This window comes from Rhipicephalus microplus, chromosome 9, assembly GCF_043290135.1.
Source record: "Rhipicephalus microplus isolate Deutch F79 chromosome 9, USDA_Rmic, whole genome shotgun sequence".
In the NCBI taxonomy this organism is placed as follows: Eukaryota; Metazoa; Arthropoda; class Arachnida; order Ixodida; family Ixodidae; genus Rhipicephalus; species Rhipicephalus microplus.
The window spans coordinates 81754858-81769086 of record NC_134708.1 but is presented as its reverse complement, the minus strand read 5'-3'; positions in this window follow the sequence as shown (position 1 = coordinate 81769086).

The following is a 14229-nucleotide window of genomic DNA, read 5'->3' as shown; positions in this document are numbered from 1 at the left end:
TAGCGGACGGGTGGAAGCGTGGACGGACTGATGGATGCTTCGCCCCGCTCATCATCATGTACTCCATATATACGCAGCAAATTTTTTAATTGACAATGTAACTTCTACATAAAGAAACGAAACAAGGGAAACAAAGACAGAGTATACATTTCATAAATTGAATACTAAAACACCAATTTATCTCATTCTACCCGAATGCGAAAAGTTAAAGAAACAATAAATGAATTGAATAGTTCTCACTTCATCGTATGTGAGGCATGTACTACTGTGGACGTTTCGTTAGTACGAAACAACTTAATTGTGTGCTTAGACAGTGTTCCGCGATTTAGAATACTTCATATTCTACTACTGGACAGCGGTGAAGCGTCCGAGATGCGACAGACGCAGAAACTATACTAGTGCTGCTCCTACGCACGACGCACGAACTGTGTGCTAAAAGAAATTATTTTCGCTGGGATCATTGACATTTCAACAGGACGTTTTCAGGGGCGAAGCTCCTTATGATCTAGGGCAATCCTTCGTCCATCCGGTTTACCCAATAGTCATAGGCGTATCAGCAGGGGAGGCAAGGGGGGCGCCACCACCCACCCCAACCAAGAAGAGGGAGAGGGGCTGAGCCCCACCACTACTGACAGTGGCCAATGTTGGCTGCATGATGAAGAAACAAACAACAAAGGCGATGTTTTCTTTGACCACAGTAATCACTCATTTATAATGTTACGAGGGGATCATTGTATTACGAGAAAATGTTACATATAATGAAATATTTCTAACAATTCTGCTGTGAAGATTCTTCTAGTAGACTTTTTGCGGTGCGGACCGCTGTACAATGCCTTCGTGCCTTGTGCTGTAGCCATTGCAGAGCAGGCCAGCCATGAACATGGTCCTATAGGATTACATCACTGGCTCGTGCTTTTATTCTGCTGTGCCTGGCTGGCTGATGCAGCTACAGATGGGAATGAGCGAAGTTTTTATGGAATAATGAAAGCACTTGCTGCTTCGCGAAAATAATTTTTTTTTTCTGTAGAAAAGCAATGGCATCACCGCTGCTCTGTCGAAGCTGCTGTGAGCCTCTGAGCGTGATGAATTTTTCTCAATGTTTGGTTTCGCCGTACTGAAATGCTAAAAAAAAAGGTTTGCGCTTCAGTCTCCGATCAACCAAATCAGTGATCAGTTTCTCTTATGGTACCCTGTAATGGTGGCATCAGCTTTCAAAGTGGCGACGAATAAAACAGTGGAATCGAGCAGCGGGAAGGTCAGCTTATAATCTTTCCCTGAAACATGATGCCACGAACCAGGGAGATAGTTAAAAGTCAGTGGAGTTTGCTATAAGTAGACTTAAAGAAGCGCACACGTGCTGCGCTGCTTATTCCACTCTTTTTCTCGGCAAGGATGAACTAATTGTACTTATGCAGAGAGTTAAAAGGTGATGCATAAAAAATCACCACCATATCCACAAAGTGATGTGATGTAAGAGGCGCTTGCTCGGAGACGATCACGCAACCCACGAATCCTCTGGGTACATCTCCCGCCATCATATATAGACGTGACAACATTAGTATATATCCCAGCACTGCCCGTTTGCATGTTTCTGCGCATACCCTGTAGTATGTAGTATAAAACTCTGTCATGCTTCCAATTTTTTCGTGCAGTCATAACAATATCGCACACGTGCCTAAGTTTATTGATAGTGACACTATATATGCCGTATGTATGACGATAATGGTTAAGCACGTGTTGGTGGCCCCCACCGTACTTATCTGATTAAAAAGTGCGTTTTTGCGTGTACCCTGTATTCCCTGACGAAGGCAGGCTCTCCTGCGGAAAACTTTAGAAGAAATAAACCTTTTCGTACGTTCGTCCCTCGTTTCTCCCCGCCCCCACTGACACGCATATATATATATATATATTAAAAGGGGGTTTATTGAAGGACTCAGCAAGCGGGTGGTATCTCTAAAGGAAGGCAGGCGAACCCAGATGACGGTGCTTGATCGCCGATCTCGTGCCTTTTTCTTGTGCTGTTGATAGCTGACCTGATGGTATCAACGTCTTTCTTATTCACTACAATTACCCCCGGCGAAAAAGTTGAAGCCATCCTGACGATCTAACACGTGGGGACAATCGGGTCAAAGTACGGCTTCAGACGGTTTACGTGAGCGATATCACGTCCACGCCGACGACGGTCGCTCGGTGGCGTGAGGGGCTCAATTGCGTAGTTCACGGGTAAAGTACGCTCGACCACGCGTTGGGACCATGATAATTGGAGAGTAGCTTGGGTGATACACCAGGGGCGCAGGGCGGTACATGAAGCCATACAAGTGCTCCAGGAACGAACGTTGGTGCAGAACGATGGTCATCGTCACGGATCTCCTTCTGGCGCTGTTGGTCGGATGTAGTAAGCCGCTTGGCTAGCTTGCGGCACTCTTCTGCGTAACGAGCGGCTTCCGAGACAGGCTTGTATTCGGAGGGATCCGGCGAGTATGGCAGTAAAGTGTCGATGGTGTGTGATGGTTCGCGACCGTACAGGAGAAAAAATGGGGAAAACCCGGTAGTGACTTGCGTAGCGTTGTTATACGCGGATGTAATCAATGGGAGAACGAGGTCCCAGTTTGTTTGATCAGAAGCGACATGCGTAGCGAGCATGTCCACCAGAGTATACGATTAAACCGCTCAGTCAAGCCGTTCGTCTGTGGGTGGTAGGCTGTACTCTTCCGGTGAACCATATGGCACTGTTGAAGAAGTGCTTGTATTACATCGGAGAGGAAAACACGCCCTCGGTCACTGAGGAGTTCTCGAGGAGGACCATGACGAAGCACAAAACGATTGAGTATGAAAGTTGCGACGTCTTGTGCTGTGGGGAGAGCAGCAGTTTCAGCGTACCGTGTTAGATGATCCACTGCCACTATAGCCCATCGGTTGCCTGCCGTTGTTAATGGTAGTGGTCCGTAGAGGTCAATTCCTACTCGGTCAAATGGGCGGTCTGGGCATGGAAGTGGCTGCAATGAACCTGTTGCAGGATGTGGCGGGCTTTTCCGCCGCTGACATTCGTGGTAGCCGCGAATGAACTGGCGGACGAAGGTAAACATTCCGCGCCAGTAATACCTTTTTCGTAGGCGCTCGTAGGTCTTGAAAACACCGGCGTGAGCACATTGCGGGTCGGAATGAAACGACGCGCAGATGGTAGAGCGCAGCGTTCGGGGAATGACTAGTAGTCATTTCCTACCATCTGCTGAATAGTTGCGCCGGTACAAAAGGCCATCCCGAATACTGAAATGCGGAGCCTGGCGACGCAGGGTTCGAGTGGTTGGAAGTGTCGATGCCTCGGATAACGCGTCAAGAAGCGAAGCGATCCATGGGTCATTGCGTTGTGCAGAAGAGATGGTGTCCTCGTCAAGCGCTGACAACGTGTTGTCCGAGGAAACAGATGCGATGTCCGGGGATAGGGGAGATCGTGACAGTGCATCAGCATCGGCATGCTTGTGGCCGGAACGATATACCACGCGAATGTCATATTCTTGAAGCCGAAGAGCCCAACGGGCAAGACGACCCGATGAGTCCTTAAGCGAAGATAACCAGCATAATGCGTGGTGGTCCGTTACTACATCAAAAGCACGGCCATAAAGGTATGGGCGGAACTTGACAAGCGCCCAAACGATCGCCAAGCATTCCTTCTCGGTGACGCTGTAGTTTGATTCAGCCTTGGTAAGAGTTATGATGGCGTAGGCGACGACATACTCGGCGAATCCAGGCTTGCGTTGCGCGAGAACCGCACCGAGGCCGACACCACTGGCGTCGGTGTGGACCTCAGTTGCTGCCGTAGGATGTAGTGACGCAGTATTGGTGGCGAAGTGAGGAGACGACGAAGGGTACAGAAGGCTTGGTCGCACTCAGAAGACCATGACGAAATATCAGTGGTGCTGCCTATAAGTTTGGTCAAAGGCGCAATGATAGAGGCGAAGTTGCGCACGAACCGGCGAAAGTAGGAGCATAACCCCACGAAGCTCCGTAACTGCTTCAGAGTCATTGGTTTGGGGAAGTCGGCGACAGCACGTAACTTAGCCGGGTCTGGAAGTATACCGTCCTTTGATACGACGTGCCCGAGAATCGTAAGTTGCCGAGCAGCGAAGTGACACTTCTTGAGGTTGAGTTGGAGCTGAGCGTTCTTCAGGCACGTGAGGACGTGTTTGAAGCGCTCGAGATGTGTTCCAAAGTCTGGCGCAAAGACGACTATATCGTCGAGATAGCAGAGACAGATTTGCCATTTCAAACCCCGAAGAACCGAGTCCATCATGCGCTCGAAGGTGGCAGGCGCATTGCAGAGGCCGAAGGGCATGACATTAAACTCATACAGTCCGTCCGGTGTCACGAAGGCTGTTTTTGGTCGATCGGCATCTGCAAGGGGGACCTGCCAGTACCCTGAGCCCAAATCTAATGATGAAAAAAACTCGGCACCTTGTAAAGTATCAAGGGCATCGTCAATCCTGGGTAAAGGATACACGTCTCTTCGAGTGATCTTCTTGAGGCGCCGGTAATCCACGCAGAAGCGAACGGAACCATCTTTTTTTTTAACGAGCACTACAGGTGAGGCCCATGGACTTTGTGAAGGTTGAATGACGCCACGTTGGAGCATATCGTTCACCATGTTTGGTAATAACTTGGCGTTCCGACGCTGAAACACGATATGGTCGCTGTCGTAGTGGCGCATGGGAGCCGGTATCGATGTAATGTAGAGTGGTAGAAGTGCGGCCAAGTGAAGGTTGAACAACATCGAAAGATTCGCGGTACTGGTACAGCAGTTGGAGGAGTTCAGATCGTTTAGATGGTGACAGTCCGTCTGCGATCACCGAATCGAACACTTTTGAAGCCTGTAGATGAGAGTGGTTAAGAGCAATGACGGCGGCGAGGTCACTTTGGGATGATTCTTGCGGCACGGTAAAAATTTGTCCGTTATCAATGGGCTGTACGCATCCAAGAGACTCGCCTTTAAACAGTTTGATGGTATGCGGAAAGGGATTGGTAAGGCAGAGAGCACTGGCTCCATTAGAAATTGAGAGGGCTGAATAAGGGAGCAGAAGTGGTTTCCGACTTAGAAAGAGGCTTGATGGCTCGAAAAGTGCTACTTCATCACGCATGCCGTCGGAGACCACAGGGAGCAAAACAGCTGTTGTCGGTGGAATGTCAGTGTCTTCTTTGACAACTAGCTTGTGCGCGGCTTGATTAGTGTGGTCGTAGGGCTGGTCGAAGAACGGAAGCAGTTCAAGTTCGGAACGGGCACAATCTATAACGGCACGATTACGGGATAGAAAATCCCAGCCAAGTATGATGTCATGAGAGCACGAGGAAAGGACGATAAACTCAACAATGTAGTGGTCCTCCGCAATTTTGAGTCGGGCAGTGCAGGCGGCTATAGGTCGAACAGGTTCTCCATTTGCTGCACGTAAGAACCTATCAAGCGGCGTAGTCACCTTTCGGAGCTTGCGGCAAAGTTTGGCGTCTATAACAGACACAGCGGCAGCGGTATCCACAAGAGCGTATACATGGGCGCCGTCTACAAAAACTTCGACGATATTTGACGGCAAGGTGCGAGAACTTGAAGATTTCGATAGCGCAGTTCTTGCCCCTTGAACTGCGACGGCTAGTTTCTCTCATTTTGAGGGGCTGGTCGTGGACGCATGGGTGACAAGGAGCGTCGATTGGGTGAAGGTGAGCGACGAGACGAAGTTGCTGGATAGTCACGGGAGGACGTGTTTGACTGACGATTCGAACTTTCATAACCAAAAGGTGGTCGGTCCAAATAGTTGCTTCGTGGTCGGACGTCTGTGTAGGCGGGCACGCGACGACGGCAGTATCGGGAGATATGGCCAGGTCCGCCGCACGCAAAACAGATCGGCCGGTTATCGCGCGTTCGCCAGGCATTTGCAGCAAGGGGCGCCGCCCACGCGGCATACGGCTGAGTCGAGGCTGTGGTAGCGAGGGGAGGAGCCCATGCGACGGAAGACTGAGTAGGAGCGGTGACATGCGGCAGTCCATTGAACGGCGACGGCTGGTGTGGCTGCTGCCTCTTTACTGCATCAGCATAAGTAAGAGGCGCGGCGACAACTTGCTGCTGAAAGGGCACTGGCATAGCCTCGGCAATCTGGTCCTGAAGTGCATGTCGGAGCATGGGAGCTAACGGTGTCGGTGGTTGCTCTTGCTGCTGCTGCGGGAGCTCTTGGCGCTGACAAAACGGCAGGAGGGAAAGCTGACGTGCGACCTCCTCACGCACAAAGTCTTTCATTTGTGCTAGAAGGCGGGAGTGGTCAGGTACGACGTCCAGTGCAGCGAGTGGTTGGTTAGGCTGAAATGGACGACGGGTGAGAGCTCGTTGCCGTCGCAATTCGTCGTAGTTCTGGCACAGAGTTACCACTTCAGACACCGGGCCAGGAGACTTCGCCAGGAGCATTTGAAAGACGTCGTCATCAACACCTTTCATAATGTCCTGGATCTTGGCACTTTCGCTCATTGCGGCATCGACGCGCTTGCAGAGATCGAGTATATCTTCGATATAGGCGGTAAACGTTTCGCCAGGTTCTTGTGCCCGTGAGCGCAGGCGTTGTTCGGCGCGCAACTTCCGCACGGCAGGGCGACCGAAAACCGAGGATATTGCCTGCTTGAAAGTGGCCCAGTTCTCGAACTCGGATTCGTGGTTTGTGTACCACAGTTTCGCCACATTAGCCAAGTAAAAGTTGACGGTGCTCAACTTAGCAGCGTCATCCCACCTGTTTGGTCCACTGACTTTTTCGTAGGACGACAGCCAGTCCTCGACGTCCTGGTCTTCGGCGCCCAAAAAGATCGGGGGGTCTCGCTGGTGAACCGGGCCGGGGCAAGTAGGAGCCGCGAGAGGTGCTGTCTGTTGGGCAGCGTCAACTTGCATGGTCGACGGCAGGGTGCGGGATCGGAGTTCCAGGGTGTAGGCGATGCAGTTACCCAGCACGATCCACCAAATATAAAGGGGGTTTATTGAAGGACTCAGCAAGCGGGTGGTAGCTCTAAAGGAAGGCAGGCGAACCCAGATGACGGTGCTTGATCGCCGATCTCGTGCCTTTTTCTTGTGCTGTTGATAGCTGACCTGATGGTATCAACGTCTTTCTTATTCACTACAATATATATATATATATATATATATATATATATATATATATATATATATATATATATATATATATAACTTCCTCTGTACATTCCTTGGCATTACTGTCTGTAGATCTCATTAATATTGTGTTAAAACACGGAAAAACGAGCCCTTAGGTATACACTTCTTTCCCTTATTTCATTGAACGAGGGTCTCGTACTGGCAGACTTGGTGTGTTTAGGTTGTATAAGAGGGTCAATTAATCAGCTGCCCGCTCATAATAAGTTCACGTGCTACGTGACGCCAAACATGCGCATAAGAGTGTTTTCACACTCGTCGTTTGGCTTATAGATGGCACTGACTGTCACTCCTACCTCCAAATTCACATATAAACCCAAAAAAGTGGATGGAGGGAAGGTCGCTGTGGTAGCTCAGTGGTTAGAGCATCGAACGCGTTATTCGAAGGTCGTAGGTTCGATTCCTGCTCACGGCTGGTTAATTTTTCATCCACTTTTCTTTCTTCTTATTTACATTCCATTGGTTCTAATAACTTTCCCTGTACATTCCTTGGCATTACTGTCTGTTAGATCTCATATATATATATATATATATATATATATATATATATATATATATATATATATATATATATATATATATATATATATATATATATATATATATATATATATATATATATATACGTAGACTATAAAGAGTCTTCAGATTTGGGTGCACGTTAAAGAACCCCAGGTGGTCGAAATTTCCGGAGCCCTCCACTACGACGTCTCTCATAATCATATGGTGGTTTCGGGACGTTAAACACCACAAATTAATCAATCAAATCTATAAAGAGTCTGGCTTCGGTTGCCGCAGAATTAAGGGGAAATAAGTATACGCCTCTAAAAAACTGTTTATTGGTGACGTTTTGATCGGGGACCGATCTTCGTCCGACACAATTTAATAGGCTCCGACGCGCTTTCATGCCATCGTCCAGCCAAGAGAGAGAGAAAAAGAAAAATACACATATACCAGTGGCCCAACTACCCCTCATGCACTGATAAGCAGCCAAATGGCCACGTGTGCGTACTACGCATAGCACGTGCATTTAAAAGAAAACGCGATTGGGCCAGTGGCAATGCCGCCCAGTATACACTGATAAGTAGTCAAACGACCACGTGTGCGCAATACCAATGGCAGGTGCATTTTGTAAATAAAACAAAAACAGAAAAATCAAAAACGAGTGGTCAAACAATCATGGCAAGTTTTTTGGTCCAGGTGGCTAAATTAAGCGAATTCCAGTGATAAAAAGTTTGACTCCTCAGATTCATTTCTCATCAGCTCTCCCCGTAGCTTGTAAAGAATACCAAAGTACAATCTTTGCGATCATTGTCGCTGTCGCGTTCCACCTGTTCTCCTCCTCCATAGTTGCTCTTGAAGCCTGGTGAGGAGGACTACGTCAGAACGATGTGATAAATTAAAAAAAAAGAAAAAGAGAGAAGAACAACAAACAAGGGCTCCGCGTGTCAAAGCTCCGCACGTGCAAGATAGGCACATGCCAGGCAGCTACGATCTCCGGTTTGTGGCTCAAGCATAATAAATATATACTGGAGGGTGTTTTTCAAATTTTTACCTCGGGGGTTGTGATTAGAAAGAGTGGTTAACAATTTAGAGTACTAGGTACTCTACTATGGGAGAGCGTATAGCCGTCCCCATCTATTACAAATCAGACAAAGGAAATTATGCGCGGGTTGAGTTTAGAAAAAGTTTATTCTCTCCTGGGACGCAACAAAGCTAAGGGACAAGCGTCTGTATAACAGGCACAATAACAAACAAAAGACAAAGCACAACATACTATACACATTTAAACAAGTGTCCAAGTCCGTAGGATGTCCATCGTTCATAGTACTAATAACTATACATACAATACATAAATGCACTAATCACATAATGGACAATGTACATGATGATATATGTGCAGAATTTACAAGACTTGGTGAAGATGTTAGAAAATATGTACAATAGGTATCAATATTCATAAAAGTTACATAACTTACAGCGTTAGAATGAAGTGCATATATAGCAGTTGAATGTGTCATTTCACTTGGTTGTCTGGTGAGTGATTTGCGTACTTTGCATAACATTTTGCTTACTCACAGATGGAAAACCTCTGTGCTTGATCTGCTTGCATTTCAGAGTTCGGCTGTCTCATTAAGGAACTATGATTGCAGCCTACACAATAAAATGCACCGCAAGACCCATAAAGTGAATTTCCGTTTTATCCTTTAAGCTAACGGACGCGCATGTATAAAATATTCGAGAAGTTTCCGCTAAGCCGTGCAAAGCTTGGCAGGGCGGAACACGGGCCCTTGACCGCTCTTATACTCCCCTGCTCTCGTGTGTTCCTTCCCGTGTCCTGTTGTGCCCTCATGAGGGTTTCTATGTTGTATACACTCCGTCGAACGACGCGTCTAGCGTCCAGGCGAACGGCTTCCTGCTCGGGAGTGCGAACTTCGTATGTCCCATGGCTGTCTCCGCACGATCGGGTTAAGCCAAGCAATGCAACGTAGTGCGAATGGCGGGGCATAGCTAGCGCACATGCGCAGCGTCACCAGGCGGTGCGGTATCTGTTGCGATTCTTTCTTCCTCTTTCTATCTTATTTTCTTTTTCGTCGCACCAATGGCGCACCGTGGCTATTAAGCCACCATCGGACGCTCTGCGCGGCAGTCTCTATCGCAGAGCGCGTGCACTGCTCGGCAATCAGCAGACAATGGCGTAGCGAGCTTTTTTTAGATGCGAAGCGCTTATGGTCGAGCTCAATCCAGTGTGTGGCGTGACTGCCCTTGCAGCGTGTGTGCGCCCCTCCCCTCTCTCCTATCCTACGTTTCTCTTTCTCGCATAGCAACGCCGACGCAGGCAGCACCTGCTAGCCAACGTTCAAAGTGTTGTTTTCACTCACACAACAAAAATTGCAGGGGCGTAGCCAGAAAGTTTTTTCGGGAGGGGGTGCTCAAAACCATAGGCATAAGAGCCACGGGGGGAGCAAGGGGGGCGCGAGCGCGCCAACTGAGAAAAGCTGAAAGAACTGAGCCCCCCCTCCCCCCCCCCCCACTTTCGACAGTAGTCACTCTTTGCGGCACGCTGGGGAAACCAACAAGTAAGACAAAGTTTTCGGTCGCAACAGTATTAACTCAATTATGTTCTTACCGGAGAATGAAAGTGTTACGAGGCAATTTTACAACATAGTAAAATATTGCCAACATTTCCACTGTGACGATTTTCCTTGTAGGTTGTTTGCGGTGTTTGGTCGCCTATGCGGCGTTTTCACGTCTGGTGCTGTAGTATTGCAGAGCAGACAAGTGCTGAAGAGGGGCCCCATATTATTACATCGCTTGTTCATGCTCTTATTCTGCTGTGACATGTTGATGTAGTTACGGATTGAAACGAGCAAACTTTTTATGTGCCAGTCACATCGTTTGCTGTTTCCGGAAATTAATTTTCTTCCAAAACGGTATATCACCGATGCTCTGTCGAAGCTGTTGCGAGCCGATGAGTGTGACGAATCGTTTTCGATGTTTATTTTTCCGCACTGAAGCGCCACAAATTGTTTTTCAGTCTCTGATAAACCTGATCAGCCTTGCGTATGGTAACTTGGAGGTTGGAGTTATAATGGCAGTAAAACGCGAAATTAAAACACGCCTTTACAGAGGCAATTTAATATGTACAGTACATTGATAAATGAGGGTTTGCCAAATGTATGTTTTCGTGTTTGGCAGCTATAGTCCCGTTTAACGTGTATATATGTATCCTCGTTGACACTTAGTCCATCTCCATCCGGATGACTAACATCGATGATAAATTCATTAAACAAACTATTGTGGTATCTGTAGATTTTAACCGACAAAGCATAATCATAGAGAGAGAGACGAGATAGCATGATGAGCGTCGCATATTGAACGCGGAAATAGGGCTAAAAGCACATTTCCTTGGCCTCGGCTTTTTAAAGTATGATTGAAATTCGTGGTATATAAAAAACCGCGTTGTGTCACCTCTGTGTATGCAAATTTACATCAAAGTGTGAGCGCGTCAATGAAGACCTCTTTCTTGATATATATATATATATATATATATATATATATATATATATATATAATGTGTGTGTGTGTGTGTGTGTGTGTGTGTGTGTGTGTGTGTGTGTGTGTGTGTGTGTGTGTGTGTGTGTGTGTGTGTGTGTCCCTGGTGACGAGTGAGGTTGGCCTGCCCCCCAATCGCGAAATAGTTGGTACGCCACTGTGCTCAACCATACTTTATGTTCGTGCGGCAGTCTGTGTGTGCGTGTGTCTGTGTGTACGCAAGCAGAAATGAAAAAATTAGAGGGGGGGGGGGTTGAACGTCTAACCCTTTATCTTGAATACGTCCCTAAAGAACTGGTACTACTCTAGATGTTGTGGTCTGGAGCAGTAGCGTAGCCATAAAGAGAGAGGTGAGAGGGTTGAATGATACGTGCGTCCGTTTGTATGAGTGTTTTATTATGCATGCGTAATTGAACATTTTGGAGAAATGTTCATAGGGAGCAGATAACGGCTGCCGACAAAGTAATACTTCTGGATGAGTATCGGCAGCGTGATCTCTGATAAAGTTTCAGAAGATCTGAGGGTCGTGACAATGCAAGTGACGCTCAAGGTGGTCGCTGAACAGCATCTCTCAGAGGAAAATGGCCATGCTCAACTCATGGTGAGTCTGAAGGAAACGCGGCTCGTTCGTCGTGGAGCGTCAACGTTGTAGCTTGTTTGGAGTGTAGCTTGTTTAGCTTGTTTGTTTAAGGTCTGGCTTCACTTTGGCGAAATAAGTCGAAGTTAGTTTTTTGTGCCTTCATCGGTGTAGCAGTATACCCTCCCGCTATGACGAGAACTGTTTAAAAAAAAGGTTTCGAGGCTTGGAGCACGATGCAATACGCTGTAGAAGATCCTTTAACGATCCTATAGTTATGAAGAAACCTTAAGGCTTTTAGTATCATTTTACAAGTGCTTGTAAAATGATACCAAAATATGTTCGCGTTGAGAAAAAAAATTGCAGCATATTCATGGAGTGAATGATGGAGAGTGGGGCGAAGCATTCGTCCGTCCATTCATTCTTGCTTCCGTCCGTCCATGCGTCCGTCTGTTTGAACGTCCATGCGTCCATCCGCCCGTCCGTGCGTGCGTCTGTTCATGCATCCGTCTCTGCGTCCGCTCATGCGTCCATCCATGCATCTGTCTGTGTGTCCGTTCGTCCATCTATTCAACACTCCAAGTACCACCATCTCGCATCTTTTTATCATATATTCCCCATATAGAAGCACCGCCATCCAGCGTACATTCCCAGGACTAAACGAGAGGTGGCACACGCACGCTTTCTTACGGCTTGCGCTTCAGGTCTACTTCCCACCTTTAACCACCTCGAGTTCATGGTATATACTAGTTCACTGTATTTATGGCACTGCGGCCCAACTTTCGCTAAACCTTTCTAAAACCAAAGAGGTTACGCCCAGCGAGTATAATGTAGCAACGTTTTCCTGTCAGATAGTGCTCAGTGCACATGCCAATGGCTGCTAATGGGAAATGAGAGACGGAATTCGGCTTTTACTTTCTTATGGCTTGCGCTTCGTATCTACTTCCCACCTTTAACCACCTTGATTTCATGGTATAAACTAGTTCATTGTATTCATGGCACTGCGGCTCAACGCTCGCTAAACCTTTCTAAAACTAAGGAGGTTACACCCAGCGAGTATAACGTAGCAACCCTTTCTTGTCAGATAGTGCTCAATGTACATGCCAATGGCTGCTAATGGAGATCGCAGCGTGCGCGCTAACTAAAAGCCAAATGCTCCTGTCTCTCATTCCCCCTTAGCAGCCATTGGCATGTACATTGAGCACTATCTTTTATTGTTCAACAACGCACAGAAGCAATGTCTCACCAGCAATACCTTGGAGGTCAAAATGTGATACTTGTTACACACTACAACGTCTACAAGGGATGAACGGGTGCCGCTATAAAGAGCTTCGCCCCTAAAAGTGTTCAACGATTTCGAGTACTTAATCTTGGTACACTACCAGAGGCTAGTGCAACACCGTCTCAGTCCAATCACCATAGATACAATGAGTGTTTATAGAAAGTGTTTAACCATATAGAGCACTTGGTGCTGTTATGTGGGAGAGCAGAAAGCCGTCGCAAGAAGCAAATAAATTATAGAAAGAACTTAACGCGTGTTTAGCAAAAGTGGTTAACGATTTATAACCATGTTACATAGGCAAGTTAAGCGCGGTTACGACCAGCCACGGTTAACCACGTTGAACCGCGGTTAGCGCCAACCCCGCTTCTCCGATGTTACACAGCAACTAGAGAACTGGAAACGCGTACCGCGTTTCTCGGGACAGAAAAACGCCAAGTGCACTCGCAGCCTGCACTCATCAGGCATAATGTCATGTGCGTGAGGGATGGGCGCCGCCATATTATCGGTCATCTGGCTAACCTAGGTTGCCGAGCTCGGTTTCTTGAAACCATGGTTAGCGGCATAATCGCTGTTCTGTGTTGGTTGCGAAACTTTATTGAGGTCCTGCAAGGCGCGCGTCAGCGCGCAGCGGGCGACTCCCACGTCGGGACCGTTAGGCCAAGCCTATCGGCCGCTCCGCGGGCCTGCTGGACGGCCCAAAGTTTGTCGGCCAGGAGGGAGCTGCGTAGGGCCGCCTCCCACCTGACCGATGTAGTGTTGGGGTTAGTGTACTGTGATGCGGGTTCTTGTTGCTGATTTGTTTCTCCTGGTTGAGCCCCGGAGAGTTTTTCTAATAAGGACAAAGCCGTTTGCTTAACAAACAACACCTAAACATTTACTGCAGAACTGAAGCAAAACTCAAATACAAACTACAAGAAATGAGTAGCTGGCTAAAAGCGGGATTTAGAAGGAAAACAAACATCTAAAGTCCCGAAACTGCCGACGGAAAGTCACAGCTACATGATGCAGTTCTGACGCGGTGATTCGGCGGTGCAGGGAAGAGAGCAAGTTCGATCTCACCAAAACGTTGCTGCTGTAATGGTGGCGACGGCGTGTACCGATGCTCGCTGGCGGCGACGATGGAAC